The sequence below is a fragment of the Lampetra planeri genome, chromosome 31 (assembly GCF_965212315.1).
Source record: "Lampetra planeri chromosome 31, kcLamPlan1.2.h2, whole genome shotgun sequence".
Lineage (NCBI taxonomy): Eukaryota > Metazoa > Chordata > Hyperoartia > Petromyzontiformes > Petromyzontidae > Lampetra > Lampetra planeri.
The window spans coordinates 2,436,071-2,448,116 of NC_136137.1; the positions used below are offsets into that span (position 1 = coordinate 2,436,071).

At 52.7% G+C, this 12,046-nt stretch overlaps 1 pseudogene; it reads left to right on the forward strand.

The window, feature by feature from the left end:
• Window positions 1-365: 365 nt before the first annotated feature.
• LOC144729020 (neurexophilin-2 pseudogene) overlaps window positions 366-12,046 on the forward strand; it is a 38,250-nt pseudogene continuing 26,569 nt past the window's right edge.

Sequence of the window (12,046 nt, forward strand, 5' to 3'; positions counted from 1 at the left end):
AGGCTGAGTCGACCTCGTGGACTGCCACGCGAAGTTCAGATGCACACGTGACACGCACACCAGATCGGGGTGGTGGTGGTTGTGGTGGAGTTTGTTGTTGTTGTCTCAACGAGGTTGTGTGCGTTATTGTCCCCCCACACCAAGGGGTTGGAAACCGAAAAAACAAGAAAATAAAAAAAATTCGATGAAAGAAAAAAAACCCGTAATGCCACTGTGTGGGTGGCTATGAGACGGTGGTGGTCCCTTAATAAATAACGGCCCACGACGCGGTCCTTAAAGAGGCACCGCACGCCATTCCTGAGACGCGGCGTTGCCGACTCCGGCCCCCAAACGCACGAGCGACGCAGCTCCGATGTTAGCTCGGAATGCCGCGCGCCCTGCCTCGCAAGATCTCGGAAGCTCAGCAGGTCAGCGCCTGGACAGGGCTTGGACGGGTGACCAACCACGCACAGACAGGCCGGCATCGACGAGGCTGTAACACGTGGCGGGCAGCAGAGCGCAGTGCAGCGCCATCCACGGTTGTACTGTACTGCTTGCTGTCCAATGCTCTGATGTCTATGCTGCGACGTGAAGTCTGGCCAAGCAATCGTCGTCGAGCAGTCGATGCTTACAACAACAACAACAAAGCGGATGCTACATGCATAGCGATAAATCAGCTTCCAGTCATCACGAGCTTCAATTTGCCAACCAGCCCAATCCACAACCTACAGCAGCAGCAGCAGCAACAGCATCAACAGCAATGTCTAGCCAGGGTTATAGAGCGAGTTAGCGATGCACATCACACACAGCACCTAACATAATCACACACACACACACACCACCTAACAAACACAATCACACACACACACACCACCTAACACATTAACACACACCAACTAACAAACACAATCACACTAACACACAGCACCTAACACACTAACACAATCACACACACCACTTAACACAATCACACACACACACCACCTAACACAATCTCACACACACACCACCTAACACAAGCGCCCCCGCTTTCCCCCACGACTAAGACGGACAAATCATCTTGTCGGTACGTGCTGGCAACTCTCACGATCTTCGCAGAATCGCGTCGTGAGTATGTGGAAGCGTGACATGAAGAGTTACTCATTTGGCTGGCTAGAGAAAGAGACGCGGCAGGGCTAGAGCGTGGGGTTCGCGATGATAAACGTCAGGGTGGAGGTGATTCAGAGACGTCAAATGACCTGGACATGTCTTCAGAGGCAGCTCTACAAAGACGGACAGATGCCCAAACTAGAACGACTCAGCGAAGACGGGAGCTGAATGGACGGGAAACATTGGCAACGAGTAAGAAGTTTTAGAAGGCTGAAAAGTCGAGATAGGAGATTTTTAGCGAAGGCGAGTTTGGACAGGGCACCAATGCCAACGAGGAACGGCTCAACGGAGGACGCTCTAAGAGCGACGGAGATGATTCGAACTGGAACAAATCAGAGAGAGAAGAGAGATAACATCTCCGGACTTGGCATTGCTCCAGGTTGAAGGCTTGCCGCAGGAGCCTCCGGAGAAAGGCTCGAGACGAGATGAAGAGACGAAGGCGAGTCCACGTGACCAAGTCAAGCTCGGTCACACGGGGTGGAATCACCCAGAACCTGGGCCCCTCAGCAGAGAGAAGGAGCCAAGCAGACGTCCCCTTGACTCGCCGGCTCACCCACAAGGCTAAGGCCATTGCCAAGTCCTGGCTATATATGGGCGCGAAGGAGCGGCTGTGTGTATGTGTGTTAGAGTAGCCTACGGTGACGGAATGTCGTCGCTTTGTACCTGCCAGCACAAACAATACGGCTCGCGTCTAGGTGCCTACCAGAGTCCAACGAAGCGTCTTGCGCAATGTGCGCCCGCGTGTGTGTAGGTGTGTGTATGTGTGTGTATGTATGTGTGTGTGTTCTTTGTGCGTGCGCGTGTGTGTGTGTGTACGTGCGCGTTCTAGTGGGGAGCGTTGGTGTAGCGGTTAGCGCACTCCACTACGAGCCCGGCGACCCGAGTTCAATCCCCGCTCACGGCCAACACCGGTGACGATTATTTGAACCGGTCCTGGGCCTCCCCTAGGTCGACTCAGCCTCAAACAAGTGCCTGGTGCGGTGTGTAGTAAACACCGCCACTCGGCGGGAGATAAATGCGGCCGGGCGTGGTGTTGGCCACCCACCTCCTTCATGTGCCGTGCCGACCTTCATAGGTGCTCGCCAACACAACTTGCCGTGACAGTCTGTGACAGGCTATCCGGGGAATCTTTGTCTTTGTTGCGTGAGCGTGTGCGTGGGACGCTGATTTGTCCTATTCAAGAGAGAGACCGAGCGGGCGCACGAGAGAACGAACAATGATTGGATGGGGGAACTCGTTTTTTGCGCGTTGCTAGACCGGTTCCCAAACACTCGCGGCTCACGACCCAACATCAGAAACTAATTATCTATCCATGGTCGGCACTGGGGAGACAAAGGCGGCCGGGAGTAGTGTCTTGCCACACCACCCTCTCGTACGCCGTGCCGACCTTCAAATGTTGGTCTCTGTCAGCACTTGCCCCAAACGCCTGTGTAGGCTATACGGGGGAACTTTTGCTTTGTGTGTGCGTGTGTGTCTTTGTGTAAATGCGTGAGACGCCGATTTGTTAATTCAAAAGAGGTCGAGCGAGCAGAAGAGAGGAAACTCGAGCGAATGAATGGGCGATGCTGTTTGAATGTTCGTTGCTAGACCGGTATCGAAACACACAAACACAGAGACAAAGATCCCCCGTGTAGCCTCCAACAGACTGTTGGGCAAGTGATGTTAGCGAGCACCTATGAAAGCCGGCACGGCACACGAGGGGAGGGGGTGGGGCAGGTGGCCAGCACCACGCCCGGCCGCCTTTGTCTCCCGAGTGGCCATGCTCAGACATCGCACGAGGCGCTCATTGCAGTCTGAATCGCTAGGATCGTAGCGACGTCGGTTAACCACTGCACACAGACAAAGATCCCCCGTATACCCAGTACGGGCTGTTGGGGGCAAAAGCGCTGTTTGTGAGCGCCTATGTGGCCAGAACCACACACGGCCGTCTTTGTCTTCCCAGTGCTGATGTCTTACACACCACGCCAGGAACTAATTTGAAGGCCTGAGCCGTTCTGTGGAATGTCCGAGACGTATTCTGTGAGCCGTAGGTGGTAATCCATCTCGGGTGTTCCAGGTGCGCTAACAAACCATGGCGGCGACGGGACTCGTTCCGGTGTCGTGTTCACGATGAATACTTTATCCGAATTGATAACAAATCGATTGTGGATTCGAAATGAAATCTCGCGAGATTGAACTCACGTCGGGGTGGAGGTGGGGGGGGTGTTGAGAATCCAGACGGACGACTTCTCGTGTCGTTCTATTTGTGCACAAGAATCCCCAAGGTCAATACCGCACTCGCTGAGGTCATGCTAGACGTGTGCGTGTGTGTGTGGGGAGCGGTAGTGTAGCGGTTAGCGCGCTGCGCTGCGAACCTGGCGACCGGAGTTCGATTCCCGCTCACGGCCAACATCAGTGACGATTATCTGAACCGGTCCTGGGACATCCCCTCGGTCGACTCAGCCTCAAATGAAAACCTGGTGCGGTGTGTAAAAACATCGGGCGTGGTGCTGGCCACACCCACCCCCTCGTGTGCCGTTCTGGCCTTCATAGGTGCTCGCTAACAGCACTTGCCCGTACAGTCTGTTAAGGCGAGCGCACTGCGAAAATAACTCGGCTACCTGAGTTCGCAGCCACTGCCTACCTCCGTGACGACTGATTCCAAACACCGGTTATGTGCCTCCCCTAGGTCGACTCAGCCTCAAATTAGTAGAGTACCTGGTTGAGGCGTCTAAACACGTGTCGACATCAATGCTGGTGGGAAGACAAGGATGGATAGGGCTTTGGTGCCAACCACACAACACCACCTCCTTGCATGCTGTTCCAGCGTGACTGGGTAGCTAGTAGGGCTGAACGATTCATCGATTCGAAATCGTAATTTGAAACAATGCAAATCGCAAAGGCTGCGATTTTAAAAGTCCTATTACTTTCTAATTTGAATTGTTTTCTTTTTTATGACAATAACTTTATTTAACTAAACAATTGATCTATGTTTCATTGTTCTATTTCAATAAAAAAAACATTTGAATAAATACATGTTGGAAGCAATTCACATATGTTACGTTCTCATCCTTGCATTAGACTATATAGAGCAGTTCATATTGTGATGGTATCATGTGGTAATGCTCCATCACATGTATTAAATCTATTACACAGTGAATATTAACTGAAGCTTGAGTTAAACCATTTTAATCGCAAATCAAATCGCAATATTTGTTCGAAAAAACGAAATTAGATATGTTCCCTAAATCGTTCAGGACAGAGTAGGTAGTCGCCCGCTAACGGCGCCTGCCCCAAAAGTTGCTGGTGCTTCACTGGAGATCTCTGTACGGGGTATGAGAGAGAAAGAGAGAGGTTTTGTGTACTCCGCCGGCACTGTTTGGTGATGGCACTCAGGCACACACAACGCCGACAGTCACCTCGACTACCAGAGCGGCGTCATTCATTTCCCACGTTACCGATTTTTTTTTGTGCCCAAAGAGAATTTCCACTTGACCACATCCTGAACCCGGCCGCTCGACTCACTCTTTGACCTTGTCAACCGCATTTGCAAATATGGATCTGTGCGAAGTTGACAATGGGGGGTCGAGAAGGAGGGGGGGGGGAGCAATGATTGACGCCCTTCGCTCCGAACTCGGCCACGACTAACGCCAGTGGCGATTGAGAGGGGGGCCCTCTATTCACCAACCTGCACAGACCAGCGTGGTGAAGTATGGCAAACAACAAAAACACACTCGCATGACCGACACAGCGACCAGAATCAATCCGCTGTTGGATGAAGGCCACGGAACTTGCGTGCGGGCGAGCGAGCAGGCGTTGACTCAGGCGAGGGACGCGGCCAGTGGTGGCGCAAATGTAGTAAGCTCTCAACGAAGCAGTTTCTTTACGAAATGAAGTCAAACACAGCCCACGTAAGGTTGTGTCCTTATCGAGACGTTGGTCACCAGTTGGGAGGAATTGAAAGGAACACGCAGATAGGGCAGGCCGGTGAGTGTGACTGCGCGCGTGTGTGTGCGTGTTGATTCGGCCGGATCCAGGGGACTAAACGGGCGCGGCACGGGCTAGAGAAGAGATGGAGTGATGTGGTACAGGAGGACGTGGAGCTGAGTGGACTTGCCGATGACTGGTACCAGCGGTGTCAAGATCGGCCTCTGTGGAGGAGGCTCGTGAAGGACGCTGCTACTGGGCAGTTGGAGGCAGTCGCCCTCCAACAACAACGGAGGGCGGAGGAGCGACGCTCACAACAACGAGCGGAGCGCCGGGTGGCTAAAGCACAGAAAGTTGGCACAGTAGGGGGCACAGGTGGTGCATCAGCCACTCATCTCGGTCAGTCGACCCCTGGCACCTGCTGGGTCTGCCCCGTGACCTCCTGCCAGCGGGCGTTCAACACTTCACGTGGCCTCAAGGTGCACATGGCCTGGCACAAGCGTCGTGGTGACGTCACCGCCACTTAGTGGCGAATGTTGTTGATTCGCAGTGCAGCGCTTGTAACGCTCTGTGCTGCGAACCCAGCGACCCGAGTTCGATTCCCGTTAACGGCCACCAACACCAGTGACGATTCTCTAATCCGGTCCGGAGCCTCCCCTAGGTCGACTCAGCCTCAAATGAGTACCTAATGCGATGTGTAAACATTGCTACTGGAGAGACAAATGCGGCCGGGCGTGGTGTTGGCCACCCACCCCCTCGTGTGCCATGCCGGCATTCATAGGTGCTCGCTAACAGCACTTGCCCCAAGAGTATGTTAAGTCTATACGGGGGATCTTTGTCTTTTTAATGTTACTCGCAGTGGAGCGTTTCTAACGCTCTAGCAACCCGGCGACCAAAGTTCGATTCCCGCTTGCAGGCGGAACCAGTGACGATTGTCTGAACCGGTCCCGGGCCTCTCCTTGGGTTAAATTAGTACCTGGTGCGGTGTGTAAACTTAGCCACTAGGGAGACAAAGGCGGCAGTGCGATAATCACTGCGCCACCGCTCCCTGTCATGTAATCAAATAACGCCACCAACAGCAGCGTTTAACACACACACACAGGTCTACCGTGCATTTGACACAATACGTACACATTTCGATTTAAAGCTTTCGTGACTGCAGGGATTCATCTTCTTGGTTCTTTCGGTAAAGTCACGTAGAAGGGAAATAATAAAATAGGAATAATAAAACATAATAACATAATTCTCACGACGTTTCGGCCACAACGCAACCATTCAGACGCTGTCTTTCCGACAGACCTGTTCTTCACCTGAGGACGGCTGCTTGCGTTGTGGCCGAAATGTCGTGAGAATTGTATGTTATTATGTTTTATTTGTATTATTTTATTATTTCCCTTCTACGTGACTTTACCGAAAGAACCAAGAAGATGAATACGTACACAATTCCGTAAATGCGAATTTAATACAACGTATATCGAATGCACAAGTTACGTGATAACGAAATTCCATATGTCGAGTTTCTGTAGAACGGAATGTGCTTGCAAATAATGGCATACGTCTTAAGCCTCATGAAGGCTTTTCTGGGTTAACGATAGGTCTAGGAATCGAGCTCTGTTCGCTAGGTAGAGAGTTTAGTGTGCTAACCACTGCGCCACCGCTCCCTCCCCCCACCCAACACGCATGATGCGACACGACCCACATGTGCCAAGGCCTCCTTGGGAGCGCCCCGTGGGCTCCGCAAGCAGCCGCAGCTCGGTGACCGACAGATCACCCCGAGCGGAACAGCTCCGCACATCCCCACGGGAACCGGCTACAAGCAGCAGCCGCAGCAGCAGCAAACTCAGTCACCTCCTGGTCAAGTAAGGTGACAACACAGGCACCCAGACAACTGGCCAGGCACCCAGTGTTCAAATCCAGACACTGGTCAGTCATTGGTCAGTCACTGGTCAGTCATTGGTCAGTCATTGATCAGTCAACCAGTGTTCAAGTCCAGTCACTGGTCAGTCATTGGTCAGTCATTGGTCAGTCACCCAGTGTTCAAGTCCAGTCACTGGTCAGTCATTGGTCAGTCATTGGTCAGTCACCCAGTGTTCAAGTCCAGTCACTGGTCAGTCATTGGTCAGTCATTGGTCAGTCATTGGTCAGTCACCCAGTGTTCAAGTCCAGTCACTGTTCAGTCATTGGTCAGTCATTGGTCAGTCACGCAGTGTTCAAGTCCAGACACTGGTCAGTCATTGGTCAGTCATTAGTCAGTCATTGGTCAGTCATTGGTCAGTCACCCAGTGTTCAAGTCCAGTCACTGGTCAGTCACTGGTCAGTCATTAGTCAGTCATTGGTCAGTCACTGGTCAGTCACGCAGTGTTCAAGTCCAGACACTGGTCAGTCACTGGCCAGGCACCCACTGTTCAAGGCAGTCGACAACCGAGTCACTCCTCGATCAAATCAGACCGCACATCGGTCGCCCCCGTTGCGCATCGGTCGGATCGTCGTCACCAAAACCATCGTTCCTGTCGGGGATCTTTGCGTTGCGGGCTCGCCACGCGCGCGCGGCTTCGAGTCGCTTCGTACGTTGTCGTAGCAAGTCGTGGCCACCGTGTGGCGGTGTTGCCTCTGGGAAGGCGCCGTCAGCGGAACCCGTGGGTTTGACAGGCGCCGTGGCCACGCGTGCGCGCCTGTGGTGCGGTGGTGTAGCGGTGGTGTCGCGGTGGTGTCGCTGTGGGGGAGCGGTGGTGTAGCGGTTAGCGCGCTGCGCTACGAACACGGTGGCCCGAGTTCGATTCCCGCTCACGGCTAACATTGGTGACGATTATCCGAACCAGTCCTGGGCCTCCCCGAGGTCGATTCAGCCTCAAATGAGTACCTGGTGCGGTGTGTAAACGTCGCCACTGGGGAGACAAAGGCGATCGGGCGTGGTGCTGGCCACCCACCCCCTCGTGTACAGTTCCGGCCTTCATAGGTGCTCGATAACATCACTTGTCCCTTCAGCCTGTTAAGGCTATGGGGGGGATCTTTGTCTTTGTTTGTGCTGTCGCTACCTCACGCAACGTGTGCGCCTTGACCACGTGCGGTCCTCCAGTCGGACGGTTCCGCGAGGCATCTTGAGTCTTCAGGCTCCCAATTAAACATTGACATGTTACCAAGCCACTGGCGCTACGCACTTTTCAATTTAGATTGAAAACTCCTTTCTTTCGACCCGCTTTGTGTGCTTAGTTCCTTGCCCTTGCCCGACGCACCTCCGATTAGCACGGTTGGCTACGTACGGTGCGAAAGAAAGCTCAGCGTACATACACAAACAATAGACGCGCGTCTAGACGAAACGAAATAATCGATGTCATTCGCTTCGTGAGATGCGTACAGCGATTGTTGCGCGACTATACTTCAACATCGTGGGTCGGTGAACAAATCGACGGCAGGCGAGGGGGATTGATGCACGAGCTACTCAAGCACGCGACCCAGGAATGGAACTTGAGGGGTGGCCAGGCTTTTCTGAGCGCGATGAACTAAACCACCGCACATCTGGAGCTGTCCATGACGGCTCCGTAGCAAATCGCCGTTCAGTTGAAGAAATCTGATGTCGATTAACGCGTCAATGCGTGGCGGGGAATCGACACAGCAGCGTCCACAAATTGCACCGCGCAAATTTGTGGATTTTCATCTCAGGCGTCTGCAGGAGACGCTGTACGTTTGATGCTTTAAACTTTTCACGTATTTGATGTTGCGAAGGACGTCGTGCGAATGAACACGCGAATGAACTGCCGTATTTATCTGTCGGTAAGAAGGCATGCGTCGTCAAAGGGCGTGGTGGCGCAGTTATGAGCCCACCTGCGAACCCGACAACCCGAGTTGGACATGGGAGCGATGTCGGAGCCGGTGTTGGGTCCCATTTCCCTTCAACCAGCGCGTGCTGACCCAGCCTGCATCGTGAAGTGTGGTGACATCATCATCATCATCATCTCCGATGACTGACGCTAAAATGTACTTTGTATTTTATTTTGTTAGGTAAGGCCCACTGAGCTATATACAGCTCTTGTTTTTCAGAAGCTACCTGGCCACCGGCGAGAGCTCAACGAAGTGGCTTATCACGTGGACATTTGTAGCAGCCAAACACTCTAAACGCGATGTTGTTTATAAATGTGGAGGGAAAGACCGAAGGACCCCGAGAAAAAGCCACACGACCAAGGGGAGAGAGACACCGCAAACTCAAAATATACAGCAGCAGGCGTCAGGGTCGGAATCGAACCCACGACCTCCTGCATACCAGGCGAGGTAGTTAACATCTCGCCTCCGTGATGCGGCGATGGGGAAGCCGTTTCATTCAACAGTGGGTTGACAGTGGAGCTTGCAACTGACGGGGTTTGATCGAACGGTCCACGGCTTGACAATGCATTGGGTGACTGACCACTCTTACTTCGGACTTGTCAATCAAATCTCAGCTCAGTCAACGGGGTTTTGTCTATCAAACAACAGTGGGCCAGCGATCAACTCCTCTCCGCGGAAATTGGACATTCCTCATCCCCATGTTGGCAGCTGGTCCATCCGTAAGACGAGCACGCTGGATTTCGAACAACGCGGTCCTTATTATTTGAGCCATCCTATCGGGACGATGAGCCGCGTTGACCGACGACCGACACTTGAACCTGCGCGGCTCGAAGTTGCGAGTCGATGTCCGTGCGTCGTCGTACACACTGCCAACGTCTCCGCGCTCGCATCGCTGCTTGAAGAACATCTCACGAAATATTGCACTTCGTAGGCACGACCCCGCAGAGCTGACAACCTGGCATGCCTGGCCGCCATCCATCCAAGCACTCTTCTGCTTCACTTCCGGGAGCTAACGGAGACCAGGCGCATGCGTGGCGCTGTCGTAGATCTCTGTACTCAGGGAGGTATCTCGGTGGCGACAGCATCCGCCACGGCGGACACGTGCGACTTCGTCCAGTTGGTGATCCAGCAGCGACCTACTGCGGTTCGGCGTCAGGGTTGCGTGATGACCGCGTTTAAGATGCAATACGCATCCAGAACGGATATGATTGGGTGTGGGAGGCCTTCATTCAGCAGTGGATTGATAATGGATCTCAGAGACGATTACACTTATGGTAGATCAATGAGACTAACACCACACACGTGGCTCTTTCACCGTGTGTGCAGTTGTGAATGCTTATATTTATAGAGAGTTACGGGGACGACGTCATTATGGTTGTACAAAACCAGCCAGGTTTAGTGAAGGCACCGGCTTCTTCACGATGTGACACCGACAAGAAGAGCCAGAGTGGGCTCGAGTCAGTTCCAGCAAACTTGAGTCACCACCAGCAGTCGAATTGTCGCGAATCTGGGGCAGCTGTTCGATTGCTTTGTTTTTATCCAGTTAAAACTTCCTCTTTTATTTTCCTGTCGCGTCTGCAATGTTTGTCGCTTGTCCTGCCTTGCTTGTACCGTTTCCTTTCCCTCCGTGGTAAGTAAATAACTAAATTGAATCATTCTCACACTTCCGATTCCCAGTTCTGTAACCTCCTGGCCGATTTTCACCGATGAATCAACGGCACGTCCCACTCTGACGAGGCATGGGGCACTGCGTGTCCATGGTGAGGAACACAATCCAACAGACGACAACGAGAGACCAGATCACTGCGGTGGTCACCCACAACACGCGCACGCGGCATTGTTACGCCAACTTTCTGAATGGATGGTGACGATTAATTGATGATGATAGCGATGATTGGTCGATGACAGCGAAGATGATTGATCATTAAACGAAGGATGATGATAATTATTGGACGATAATAATGACCACGATGATGATGATGACTATTGATTGTATTATTGGTTGTTGTTGTTCCTAAACATAACGATGAATAATATTTCCTGGTTCCACATGTCTCAATACAATGACAAAGACCCCCTATAGCCTTAACAAGCTGATAGGGCCGTGCTGTTAGTGAGCACCTATGAAGGCCGGCACGGCACACGAGGGTGTGGTTAGCCAGCACCACGCCTGACCACATCTGTCTCCCCATGTGGCGATGTTTGCACACCGTAGTAGGTACTCATGTGAGGCTGAGTCGACCTAGGGGAGACCCATGCCCCTTTCAGATAATAGCCACTGGTGTTGGTCGTGAGCTGGAATCGAACTCGGGTCCCCGGGTTCGTAGCGTAGCACGCTACCTGCTACACTACCGCACGCCACTATTTCTCACTACAGGGCTCTATATATATACACACATTCTATCACAATAACATACTACTGTGCGTGCACGTATATAGATTAACAGTCGGTCATAGCACATCCTTTAACAATGAGCACTTTTTTGACAAAGTGCAGCAAGCAACTCGCTGTCCTGGAAACCGCTTGGCCATGCCTTTGTGTTCTATAGGCAATTCATCATCGCCCACTCCCAACATCATCGACTCGATAGTTGGAAATGTTTTTTTTTTCTGTAACCACACCACCAATACCAATACAGCCGCCATTCGCCACGAAGTGACGGTGACGTCACCACGGTGCCTGTGCCAGGCCAGGTGCACTTTGAGGCTGCCACGTGAAGTGTCGATGGCTCGCTGACGGGTCACGGGATAGACCCAGCAGGTGCCATGGGTCGTCCGACTGAGATGACTGGTAGATGCACCACCTGCTGTATCCCCCTACTGTGCCAACTTGCTGCATCTTAGACGCCCGGCGTTCCGCTCGTTGCTGTGAGCGTCGCTCCTCCGCCCTCCGTTGTTGTTGGAGGGCAACTGCCTCCAACTGCCCAGTAGCAGCAGCGTCCTTCACGAGCCTCCTCCACAGAGGCCGATGTTGACACCGCTGGTACCAGTCATCGGCAAGTCCACTCAGCTCCACGTCCTTCCGTTCCGCCGCCACCACCGCAACCACCACTACCACCACCACTACCACCACCACTACCACCACCACTACCACCACCACTGCGTGACATCGCTCCCTAAATCTGGGACACTTTATTTTTATTAACGAGAACCGAATACGTAAAAGCAAATAAAAGCAAAAGCTTAACTCAAT